Source organism: Anticarsia gemmatalis, chromosome 8 (assembly GCF_050436995.1).
Source record: "Anticarsia gemmatalis isolate Benzon Research Colony breed Stoneville strain chromosome 8, ilAntGemm2 primary, whole genome shotgun sequence".
NCBI classification, from domain to species: domain Eukaryota; kingdom Metazoa; phylum Arthropoda; class Insecta; order Lepidoptera; family Erebidae; genus Anticarsia; species Anticarsia gemmatalis.
Genome location: NC_134752.1, coordinates 5,501,083 through 5,513,907, shown reverse-complemented (window position 1 = coordinate 5,513,907; position 12,825 = coordinate 5,501,083). Strand labels below are relative to the sequence as shown.

Below are 12,825 nucleotides of genomic sequence, written 5' to 3'. Positions count from 1 at the left end.
TAAACAAACTTCAATCTGTTTTTTTTTCTGTTGCTTGTGCATACCTTTGTCATTTCCCACAAGTGACTCCAGAATATTTCTGAGAAGTTTCCAAAAGAAAAACCTGTTTATACAGCCCCAAGCAATGCACCATGCGACTCTCGAACTAAAGTCAAATTCGCTTCTGGCAAAGCAATTTTAATTTGTGGGAAAAATTTGCTCAACTCAAAACAGCGAGCATAAACAATGCCTTTGAGTCCATCGTCCCATACTCAAATTAAAAGCTGTACAAAGTATACGTATTTTTTCGCTTGGCTACAATGGAATGGCGCTAATTTGCGCATATAAATTACCGCATTAGTACTGCATACAAGGCCCCGGCCTAAATGCACCTAATTTATTTTTTGACATGACTCAAGTATTTTGTCTATGTGCCAGTGTGACTGCTGTAATTCGATTCTCTACTATTATCTACTGCCGACAAACGGCTTGTTATCGAGAAATTTGTACGAAAATCTGATCAGCGCTGCTGACACTGACTAAATGTCAAATTTTCGATACTCGACAGTGCGGCAGTACCGGACTCTACAGAATCGCGCTACTGCTGTTTAGTAATGATTTATGTAACATGTTTAAAAAAGTTGTTGTTGATATGTTATTGAATTGACATATCGTTTGATATGTTTAATGGGCGTAAATATTAGACCATGTTAACATGATAAAATATTGACAGGACCTTCATAATAATGATGTATTATCACCTCTATTCTTTATACGGGTAAGTAGATAATAGAGACCGAGTCCTATTTGTCGAGTGAATTATGATTTAACTACTATCTATGATGACAAAGGAATTAATAATAAAACCTTGAAAAATATCGCCTTTTACGTAGGACACTCATTTTTGTTTTCAGTCATTGTTGTTTAACACACTAGAGACGGGCTTACACTTATGAAATATGCTGCCATTTAAACGAAGTTAGTCCTTATTTTTAATTGTATTTTTATATTTATTTATATAAAAATAATGTTTGAAAAATTACTCTGGTTTGGTCACTAGTTATCCTTGTATTGCAAAAAATATTTAGATTTTGGAAATCACGTTTTCGAATTGCATTTTCCTGTTTGCAATACGTATTAGTATTGAATTAGATTGAAAACAAGTCAACAGGTTGGCATACTATATTAAGTATATAATATATATACCTATATTAAGTATATAACTTTAGTGTATCTGACATTACTCTTGTTTATTTTAATTCTGATAACTTCAAGTGTAGTCAATGATTTAATTCACTCTTCTTTAGAATCGCAGCTTTTGATGCAATCATTCTATTAGATTCTATGAACAAATATTATTATGTTTTATAGAAACACTTATTGATGTGATAAATGTATATAATACTTTAAAGGCAATACCGATAAATTGTAAACCTGTGGTTAAAGAACTTTTCATGGACATATCAAAGTATGTATTTCTGTTAATATTATTTTCTAAACAAACAGGTCTCTGTAATTTTCCTAAAACAGAATAATATATAAGATATAAATACCAATAATATTATATTGTCTGTACTAAAATAAAACTACTAGGTTAATACCTAGTACTTTTTAAGTTAATAAATACACTATTAAAATAAAATAAAAAACGCTAGAGTATTTTGTACCAGATAAAACATTCGTTTGCAAACATCGATTGTCATTATCAATACACGCAACGCACAATTGACCTCATTTCAATAAGTACTGCCTACACTGTTACTTTTTAAATTAAAAAATTAAGTGTTGTCAATGCAAAGTTAGTCAAGGTCATTATCGCCTAACCAAGAAGGTCGGTTGCACAATTGTAACATTCATGCTTCAACACTTTTAATAACAATAATTATACACGAATACCTAACAAATTATACTTCGCCGAAAATATTTGAATAAAAATATGGACTCTAGATAATTGCATCAAGTACAGCTTGATTAGTATAGGCAACTACTTTAGATATGTAGGAAATAAACACGGAGACGTTCAGTCCAGACATCACCATCCAGTAGATTTTGGTTTGGTCTTTTAAACACGAATATTTTGTTGTGATCAAATGAGAGATTTATGTTATCGTGTTTTGTCTGCCAATTATATTTTTTTTACTTTAAACAGAGCTTAATATTAAGGGTAAATACCGTAGCACAATAAGTCTTAAATATTTTGTTGACCAGTAATGCGATTCCCTATCACTATTGACTATCGGCAACGACTCGGCTATAAAAATCTGATCGGCGCCTCTAGCGGACACCGCGGGGACCATTTTTGCCGTTCATTTTAAATTCCAAACTCTCGGTACTCGATAGTATCGAATGTAGAGTATCGCACTACTAGTAAAATATTCATTCATTAAAACTCCAACTGTTTGCGGTTTGCGGTCACCGTTTGTAGTCTGCCGCCCGTCTCAGTCTTGTAGTTATGTTAACGATATAAATATTTAGACAAATTGAATTGGTAATTAAAATATATAATATAGTAATTATTAAATCATCAGTCAAAAGGCATTATTTGATTCATTCATAACATTCTAGAAATAAACAAAATTAGGTCAGTTCATTTCCATTCTAATTTGTTTGAAACAAATAAAAATAATACAACCTTTTTATTTGTACTTAAAGCATTATAACGTTCTATGTACTATTACGTATTATTGTTAATAGTATTTAAAGTATAAACAATCACGAATAAACATGCAATTCTTAAATTTAAAAAATAAAAAGTTCGTCTTTACTACCAGCTAGCTATCCATTTTCAAACTAAGCAAAAACCCTTGCTCAGGAATACGATTTAGGAATGCAGTTGTATATCCCTACACAACAATAACTACCAAAATGAATATGAATAATCGCAAGGACCTCATTTGCATAACCTTAGGCTTGTGAAGTGTGTTCGTGAATCGGCATCGTGTAATTATACCCTGGGAATCTGGCATTACAGTCAAAATCGTGTGGGTACTGCCATTATGAAAGTACTAGCGAAATATTGAATGTACCAACCGAATCGATAAAATCGTATGGTTTCGTGATACTGTATAGTGTGTATATCTGTGATCAGTAAAATACACATTGCATTGTTTATTTCGAGGGATAAGTACGAAATAGACTTAATATTGGAAGTGCCAGAAATGTTGTTTAACCAAGTTCACAATAACATTACAGTCAAAATTGTACCAATAAAATTCATTCAAGCCCAACAAAATTCTGAAGACTTTTAAAAAGTATTAAGGTTTTAAACGTCTGAATTTAAACAATGGTTTATATAAAATGTATCAGCCTTATTGAGAACCTAGAAGTTATCTAGATTTCTTAAAGTTTAGCACATTTTAGACATTTACTTGAATCGGTATCCAAGCCAAGTAGCATGCATGCCAACGCAAATCTTTCCGTTCATATAAAAATTATACGCAAAGGAACAAAGGTCTCTTATAGAATACATTCAAAATATCTGAATAAAAATACCAAAAAGTATATTTGAAAACCAATTGAACTAAAGAGGTATATTGACCGACACTTGAAGTATGACCATGACATCATGTTTGAACATAAATATTTTATATAAGTACCCATTCAGAATGTACACGCAATTAATTAGTACCTTTCCGCACACGCGATGTTCTGCACCATGGCTTCTGATGTCTTCATTTATATGCAGCTGTGACGTTTTGTAACTATATATGTAGAGAGCCTATTATAATATATTACAAATGTAAGACAAAGCGACGCAATTAGACAGTACAGGTAAAAAGGTGACAGGATTAAAATAACGAATGTTGTACACGTGAAAGAGTAATGTGTGTACTTTTAATAAACAATTCTAGTACTGAAAGTCACTGTAGAAATGTTACTTAAAAAATTATCTGCTAAAATTGCATGATTCTATTCCACTATCGATCATCGACATAATGCTAGCTATCGAGAAATGTTGCCCGTAGTACTATTTTAATTGTCATATTATTTATTTTCTCGATAGTACCGACTATGGAGAATCGCGCTACTAATGTTTATATTCATGTTCGGAGAACTCTTCGCCCACAGCTAGTCTCAATATTGTTTGTATTCTAGTGACAGTATAAACACCTAGGTATATAGTAAAAAAAATAAGACGATATTGTCGCACGATTCTCTACAGTCGGTACTAATGGCATCGGACATTTTACATTTAAAATGTACTAAACAACTAGTTCCCACGGCACCCGCTAGAGGCGCTGATTTGATTTTAATTTGAACACAAACTTGATAGTTACCCAATTGTCGATAGTAGTAGGAAATCGCCCCTCTAAATTAAGGTTTAACAAAACGACACTAGAGAAGTATGTAGCAAGGTTAACGAATAACAAAACGATTGAAAACAAATTAAATGCGCTCGTTGACACGAAAATGCATGTAAACATGTCATAAAATAGTTTTATTTTCAAATGGAAGTTGATTTGATTTCTGATTGATACTAAATAGTAGTTTTTATCAAATTTTAATTATAATAAATGTGCAATTATGTTTGAATGCAAATTAATTGTGACCTTGACTTGATATGCATTTGTAGTTTTGTTTCGACAGATCCGGTTTAATCCGGGCAGTAGAATATATTATTTAAAAAAATGCTACAAAGGTTATTGATATTTGTGATGAAATAAATAAATAGTTTTGGCAAACTGAAATACGCTTCATTCACATATTCATTTAAAGGTGTTTTTAAAAAGGGAATTCACCTAATTGTATTCATCTATTTGCAGCACGTAATATAAATAGCTCAAACTGTTGTTAAATTTCAAAGTGCATAGCACAGATGTACTACAATAACATTTTAATGAATAGGTTCATCGTCTTAATTGATTTTTAGTTTTTATCTGTGGGGTTGCACAAAACCCACTACATTATTTTGAGTTAAATTAAAATTTTGGTTGACCATTCGATATAGTTTAATTATTGTTAAGTGATAGTAGTATACATAGGTGAATGATAAGTAAGATACAAAACTATATTCGTAAATGCATATACACCGAAGTTTACATAAAGAACAGACTTGGATCCAAGAAAATATAATTTTAATCTGAGAGTTTTGTTGCGGACGAAAGAAACTTTCAAAGAGGATCAAATTACAAACCTGAATCTAATTCAATTAAAATTTCGCTAAAAGTATACGAAAAAAATTCCACTTGAAAAAGATCGAGCCACAAAAGACTTTATAAAAGTACAATTTTGTATTAGGCCTTAGAAGCACGTCCCTTTTTACTTATTTAATATCCGCTATCTTTTTATATATATCTATCCCCCGGTTTTCCTTGGTCCTTTTTAGGGAGAGATAAAGGCCTTGCCGTCATTACCAGATATTGTAACGTGCTTCCTCTTTGTTGACGGCATTTTAATAAGACAGCCTTTGGGATATTCTTTACCTTATCGACAGCCGGAAGACATAACGTCGTAGATATGACGCTTTATGAGGATTGTATAGCAGTCTTTAGCTTTTGAAGGAAATCTGGGACGGTAATGGAAATCAAGAATTAATTTATACGGAAGCGTAGGCCGAATGACAACGGCTTTGGACGTTGAAAAGCGATGGATTCTCAGAGATTGTTCCTCGTTTATTGGACTATTGAATTTTTGTCATGTATTTATTTGCGGATATCTGACAAATCCACCTTAAAACATAACAAAGTAAATCTATCTCACTGATATAGGACGGAATCTGGCAAAATATAAAAGTTTAGTGATAGTTTGCTGACACCATAAAGGAAGCATTCCATTTCACGAGAAGAAGGCGCGATTTGATGCATAGATATTGATAGTTACTATGCAATTTTGTATCTCGACTGTCAAAACTTGGACTGGATAAGGCAGGTAATCTTCATCCGATATGAATCTGATTGGTCAGTGATAACACAAAAGATGGTTCCACATCTTGATATTATGTTTAGACAATTTACACGATATGACATCTGTAAATATATTTTCACGTGCAATGTACTGACATTGATCTACTTAGCAACAAACAACAAGCCGATACAGTGAGACCCGGTACAACACGAATTACCAAATTGAATAAGAGAAAATGCGAAAACTCTACGCGTTGTGATAGCGATGTGTCTACATAGGTCACTTCATCACGAACATTAACTCAAACTACGTCATGAACATTTAATATAATAATATTTAGAACCTAAAAATGGAATCCGTACAAAAATAAAGTCTCTATAAATATGTTTTCCTATTAATAAGTAAAGCATTGAAATAGTTTATTGAACTCTAACATAACTGGGTTAAAGACCTTTCTATTGAAACCTACTACAATAAAACAATTCGATATTTCTCGGCCGATTTAAAAGGCATTCTATAGGTTTCTTTAACATTTGGTGTTATTATACAAAAACAATTCCATGTAATTGGAATAGAAGAATGAGAGAACAATAACAGAATACTACTTTAATAATAAATTGATTTGTCGTGAATTCGTTCGTCTCCAATCGCCGTGAAAAATATTTTCCGCGCTAATTGTGAATGTTTTTATGTAGGCGAAGAAGTTTCTTTACTTCCCATAAATAATTATATTTTGGTCCTAAAAATAGCGGATGCGGATAAATTTGTGAGTTGGGTGAGTTCGTCCAGTTATGGAATCAATTTGAATATCATAGTCTTTCTTTAATAACAACATTTTATATCTAAGTGCTGTAACAAGCAGAAATATGTGTATACCTACATTAACTACTGATAGAATTTCTCTAATATATTTTGTAACGCAAAATTCACATAATATTATACTTAATTATTGCCGATTTTTGCTTGCCTGCGAGTTGCCATGTATTTTTAAATTTGAAAAACAATACCCTAACATGTTCAAATAACTAAGCTCTTAAGTGTTGAAACTCAAAAAGTATTTCAGATTACCTAAATAAATGAACGAAAATAATAAAATAATGAAGAATGTCTCGCCAAAGTCAGATGTTCGCTGCAATAAGTTGATAAACTTGACCCAATGCAACCAATTTTATATTCGACGTGTTCCAAGTTTATGGATGCGTTTATTGGCTTTTTATGATAATCCTTTTAAAGAATTGGGTGAGTCGATGAATCAAATTGATGACGATATAGCATATCTTTTTGCAAATGTGAACGCCTAAAATAGTTTCGGTGACATATTTATAGATCGTAAACTGTTCTTAATATTTGCGATTAAAGCTTTATTGTTGTTTGTATGTAATCAGTGCCTCTAGCGAGCGCCGTAGAAACTATTTTTGTAGTACATTCGATAGTTCTAATTATGGAGCGTTATAGATCTAGGTAGTACTCGTTGTTACGAGTACCTAAGGTACTAAAGTAGTCCTTGGAACTTATTAGTAGTCCTCATATCCTGATGATCCCGAAGTTTGACTTCTCCAATTTGATTGATATTGCATTATACTTACTTTAATTTTAATTAGACGATAAAATGATAACAACACCTTTTTTCAATGAATACGTTATTAATTTACAGACTTAATTATATACTTTAATTAAGAATAAAAACTTAGTAGATTTGATTTACGTAATCATTTTAATTATAGTGTCTTAAAATAAGGTAAAAAAATGTGTCATAAAACGTTGTTTGGAATCCAATCACGTAGGATCACGTAGAACAAGAATGATAGCTTTTATTGTTGAATATAAGACGAGCATGTTTTTAATACAAGTTGAAAATATTTACGGAAATCTTCTGCTTGTATGAAAAACATGGAATTAAAATATTATCTAGTAGTTCTTAAGTGTTTATATTACGCATCACGAGTAGTTTGTTATATTGTAAAAGTTGATAAGAAATAGAAACACCTACTTATTGTCTTGTATTCTCACTTTAACATTTGTGACATATTTTTTGTATTTATTAATTCACATTAAGCGGGCGTTAAAATTATAATGTTTTCAGTTTTCTCTTCTTTAAACTTATCAGCAATACAAAGAATGAGATGAAAAACTGGAAATGCAACAGCACTCATTTTGGACATGGCATTTAAGATCCTATAAGAGTTATTATTGAAAAATCATCAGCAACTTCTCTAACTACATTTAAAATTAAAAATCAATGGAAATATAGAGGGCTTTTCATACAATCCACTTATTATATTATTATACTGAAGAGGATTGTAATAGCACAAATAAGTAATTTGGTAATAGTAACACAGTAGTTAAATATATTTTATATATTTTAATTGCCGCACTTTTTTTAATCTCACAAAAAGACAGAATTATATTGCACTTTTTACGTGCAATTATATTGTAAGTACATTTACATAAACCTACGTCATGCATGTAGATAATCGTTTAACTGTGAAGCAAGAGTCAAGTAATGGTTGCTATTTAAATGTTGCTAAACGCACATTAATTACACACTGGGATTTTACAACCTCACTACTAGGCCTTGTAAAGATAATGCCTAAATCCTCTGTAGTAATTAACATGAGGACTGCGTAATGAGATGTGTAAAAATAGATTAGGTAGATTTGTTTTACAGTGGTAAAGAAAGTTTATTATCAGTGTTCTTTAACACACAGAAGTTAATGAAAAAAAAAAGACTCAATAAGAAAAAATGAAGAAAAGGTTGGTCACTAGTGTACGTACAAATTGGTAGTCACTATACAGTGCGGGACTACTTTGAAGTAATGTACTATCATTTTAGGAAAAGACATCGGTACGGTAGCGGAATTACTTATAGTAGTCTGTATTATTGAGTATCAAGAGCCTGATATTTTAAAATGAACGTCAAAAATTGTTCTTATGGCTAGCTGGTTATGGCCGCTAGAGGCGCAGATCTTTAATTTTCCGATAGTTAGCCGTTTGTCGGAGAAAATTGTATTACCAGTACAATTATACGTTTTAATACATTTCTCTAATATACAAATAAATATTTTCTCAAGAAAAACGTTTACCAACGTATTTACTCTACGATTTGATGAGTACTTTTGCATAGTTTAACTGATACTAAGCCTTTACTGCTACGTCATAGTGCGACTCGAGATAGCACAGCTTATGTATCTATAATGCATTTCACAGCACTGCATTAAAAACCACGTGTTACTGAGACACGAGGCGATGAAACCTGTTTAGTAATGCACTACGTTGTACCTTTAACCGATTGACACATTAACATTACTATCGAATATTATCGGTTACAGAACAACCCACAAAAAATAGTAATTTTGCGATCGCAACAAAGTGTGAGTGAATAAAATGGATGCATAATGTTACATATTTATTAATACAAAAGTATGTTTGTACGTCTGTTTTGTCAAGGCAAAAGTACTAAATCAATCTTAATGTTTAGTTTTTAATTTAGTTTGTACAAAGCTAAAGGCTTGATCAAGTATAAGCTTTACATTTTTTTTAAATTAAGTAATTCAAAACATTCATAAACTCTATCGTTGTCACCATTTGAGACGAGAATCCGAAACAATCATCTCTTGATCACACACAAAGGTATGCCTTATGTTCTGCGTGGGAAATGGACCTTCTACCCATTGTGCGAAGATCGGAAAAACAATCCCTGAGTCACACATGCCGTCAAAATCTTACAAAACGCACTCACATTTTTTCAATAGTAGTAAAATACTAAGGTTTTTATACTGTCATTTATGAAGCATCATTATTCTTATCTTTATAATAATAACCTGTCGTCTTTAAACGGTATTGAACGAATACAAGGATGTTCGAACAATACGCTACACATTTTATGATAGGAGCCTTCTTCCGGTTTTCCTTTACGCTTTTGCTTACTAATTATTTATTTATCCTGTTTGTTGTTGCATTTTATTTGATGTATCAATGTTAAGCGGATACTACTGTTGTAAATAAAATTTCATGACCAAACCAACATAATAAATTAAAATACGTAAAACAAGAAAAGAATCGACTCAGGGACAGATCTTTTCATTGATAAATTACTTTAATTTAAAAGAAAATAATAGTCTGAAAATAATAATTGTGCGGTTTGTCCTTATTTTAATGTGAAAACAATTACTTGAATAGAGTTTTATGACAAAAACGGAAGAATTGATTCGCTATCTTTTGCAATTTTATTTATATCTCTTTCGTTTAGTTTTTACTTATATATAATATAAAATTTCCATGTTAGTTACCGTACTCCTCCGCAACGGATTGACAGATTCTCATGAAATTTTGTGAGCATATTGAGTAGGTCTGAGAATCGGCCAACATCTATTTTTTATACACCTAAGTGACCCTTTTTTTAAATTTAGATGGCAAACAACATTAGCTGGGTCAACTAATTTACTATATTTTTGAATACCATATTCTCTGCCTAACCGTTAGCGCTGGTAGGAAAAAATCTATCAAAGTGATTTTCAAAGTCATTTGTAAAATAATTTATATTGCTTGCTATTCATTGTCGACAAATAGAACTCTCGTAATATTAAATTGGAACAATAATAATTGTCAACTAAATGAAAAATGGCGATGATTGGACAGAATTAAAACATTGAAAATATATTATAAACCTGTTAATGTACTACTTAGAGGTATTATATAACTTTGATTACAAAATTATTATATTACAATAACAAGTAGATGTGAGGATAATATTATTATAACTACGTCATGTTATATATTATTATAACGTCTTGTTTTAAGATTCTACTGAGAGTATTAAGAATTTATTGCAAAATTATAAAGTTTGTTAGACATTATTTATTATTACACACGTACGTCGTACATACATAATATATCATACATATTATTATGTTTTTCTCCCATAGGGGTAGGCAGAGACAAAAGCCACTTGGTATGATCTTTACAAATTTGTCTTGCCTCATTCACATCCATACATCAAGTCACACAGGACCGTTGGTTTTATTATTATTATTATTTGTAGTAAAATGTAATTGTACCTAAGCATTGGAAAGCAACAATGATGTGCTAAATTCGTATCTCAAATGATGCGGGTGGGTATTGTACTAAATAGTTTTATTCAAACAATTGTCGCTTTCATTTTTACGAACAAACGATACAAAAAACGCTCAGTAAGTGTTAAAAAATGTTAATTGCAACATAATTCTTAGCGATAAACAAACCATCATTCAGATAATTAAATTGAACCACGTCACACGTTTTATTTGTATTTTGCATTTAACTTTCAAATTGAATAAAATATTAAAACAATGCTCCCCATTGGTTTTTCTAAAAAATATGCTAATTCTAATAGATATGTAATTATAGAAAAAAAAATGACCGAAGCTGCGCATGATTGCATAAAGAATGAAAACGTAATCTTATCTAAAAGAAGTTATACCTTGTACTATTATTTATGCTCTGGTTATAGGCAGAGACTAATAACAACCAAATTACAAACTATACAAAATATAAACATATTTAATATCATATAATTGTTCGCTATCGAGTGCATCATAAAATCCTTTAAGGCTTCAATAATCAAGAAAATATTCTACGTAGATAGTAAAACTATATTTAAGTGTTTCATAAACAGATCGAATCATGTGATAAATATTGCGTGTATCACTTTTACGCTTCGCTGTTGCGTCGGATTTAACACAATTTTAACATAGTAGAGTAAATATACTAACGATTTCAATAACTACCGATAAAAAATAAAAATGTGTAAAAAAAAATTAAGAAAATAATATTCCATAATTTAGGTACCACTAAGTACATAATAACGTATTATTAATTTGTTGATTATCTAAAATCAATTTTCATAGCTATCGTAGTAAAATAATTCGTAAAAAGAATATAAATTCAAGTCATTAAAATAAAATAAATAATGCCCTAGTAAACAGTAACAAAAAAGGCACAATTGCTCGAAAATTATCGTTCAATCACGTGTTTAAAATAAACCGGCGCGAATTCAAACATACTATCAAAAATTAAAACAAAAAAAATATAAGAAAAAAAAAACTTACTGAAAAAAGTAATCCAATGACTGTATATCCGTATATCCTGTCAAAGGTTTTGTTTTCCATTCAAACCTCGTGTGTACTTTACACTACTAACGTAAAGTAAGTCAAGTTAAACAAGTAACGAGCGAGCGACTGCCGATCGGTCAGACTTGTGGAGAAACGGCGCACACGCAGCCTCTACAGCGGCCATAGAACATGCAACGCGTGTAGAAGGCAATTGTAACGCGAAATATGCCTATCTTTTTAACGTTGTATATAGATAAAAATATTAATTATAAAGGTGTTCTTTAAGTTACTATATTTATAAAAATATGAGTAGCATAAATATGTGTCATTTTTAATGTTGTATTATTCGATTTATTTATTTTACACAGATTTCTTTTGATGAAGAACCAACAACCCACGCCGGCTTAAAAAGCTTATTTTATACAAAACTTTAACAAATAATACATGCTCGTGAATTTTTCTTTGTGTTGGTGAAAACCTCACAAAAAATCTGTAGTGTAAATTTTGAGTTTATAGCGAACAGACTGACAGACGCGGCGAAGCGATGGGATTTATTACATTAATATGTAGTGACGTGTGGCCTCAAATTATGAATGATATGGTTGTACGTTGTATTATATTAGTCTTAATGATTCATTGACGTTGTTTGTCTTTATTTGGAAGAACTAATGTTTGGTGTCAACCGTAAACGTATTTAAAACATTGAATTTAACTGCCCATTGTCTTAGAGTGGTATTGTAGAAGAGATATTGTAATTTGTAGAACTTAAGAATGTAATTACTGTATAGACAATTGTAATGCACTGCTTCTATCTTAAAACTTTTCCTATTAAAAAACTAACACTGTAACAAATTTTGAGGCCTAGGCAAATTTAGAGATTAAAATAAAAATAATCGCGTCCACAAGTAAAATT

The 12,825-nt window shown here is 31.0% G+C and overlaps 1 protein-coding gene across 1 annotated transcript in view; it reads right to left on the bottom strand.

Annotated features, from left to right (window-relative positions):
• LOC142974782 (putative inorganic phosphate cotransporter) overlaps positions 1-12,066 on the bottom strand; it is a 43,737-nt gene extending 31,671 nt beyond the window's left edge. Inside the window, exon 1 of the mRNA XM_076117295.1 lies at positions 11,910-12,066. The gene's annotated coding sequence lies outside the window, so the exon portion shown is untranslated. The remainder of the gene's footprint in view (positions 1-11,909) is intronic.
• Between the last annotated feature and the right edge of the window lie 759 nt (positions 12,067-12,825).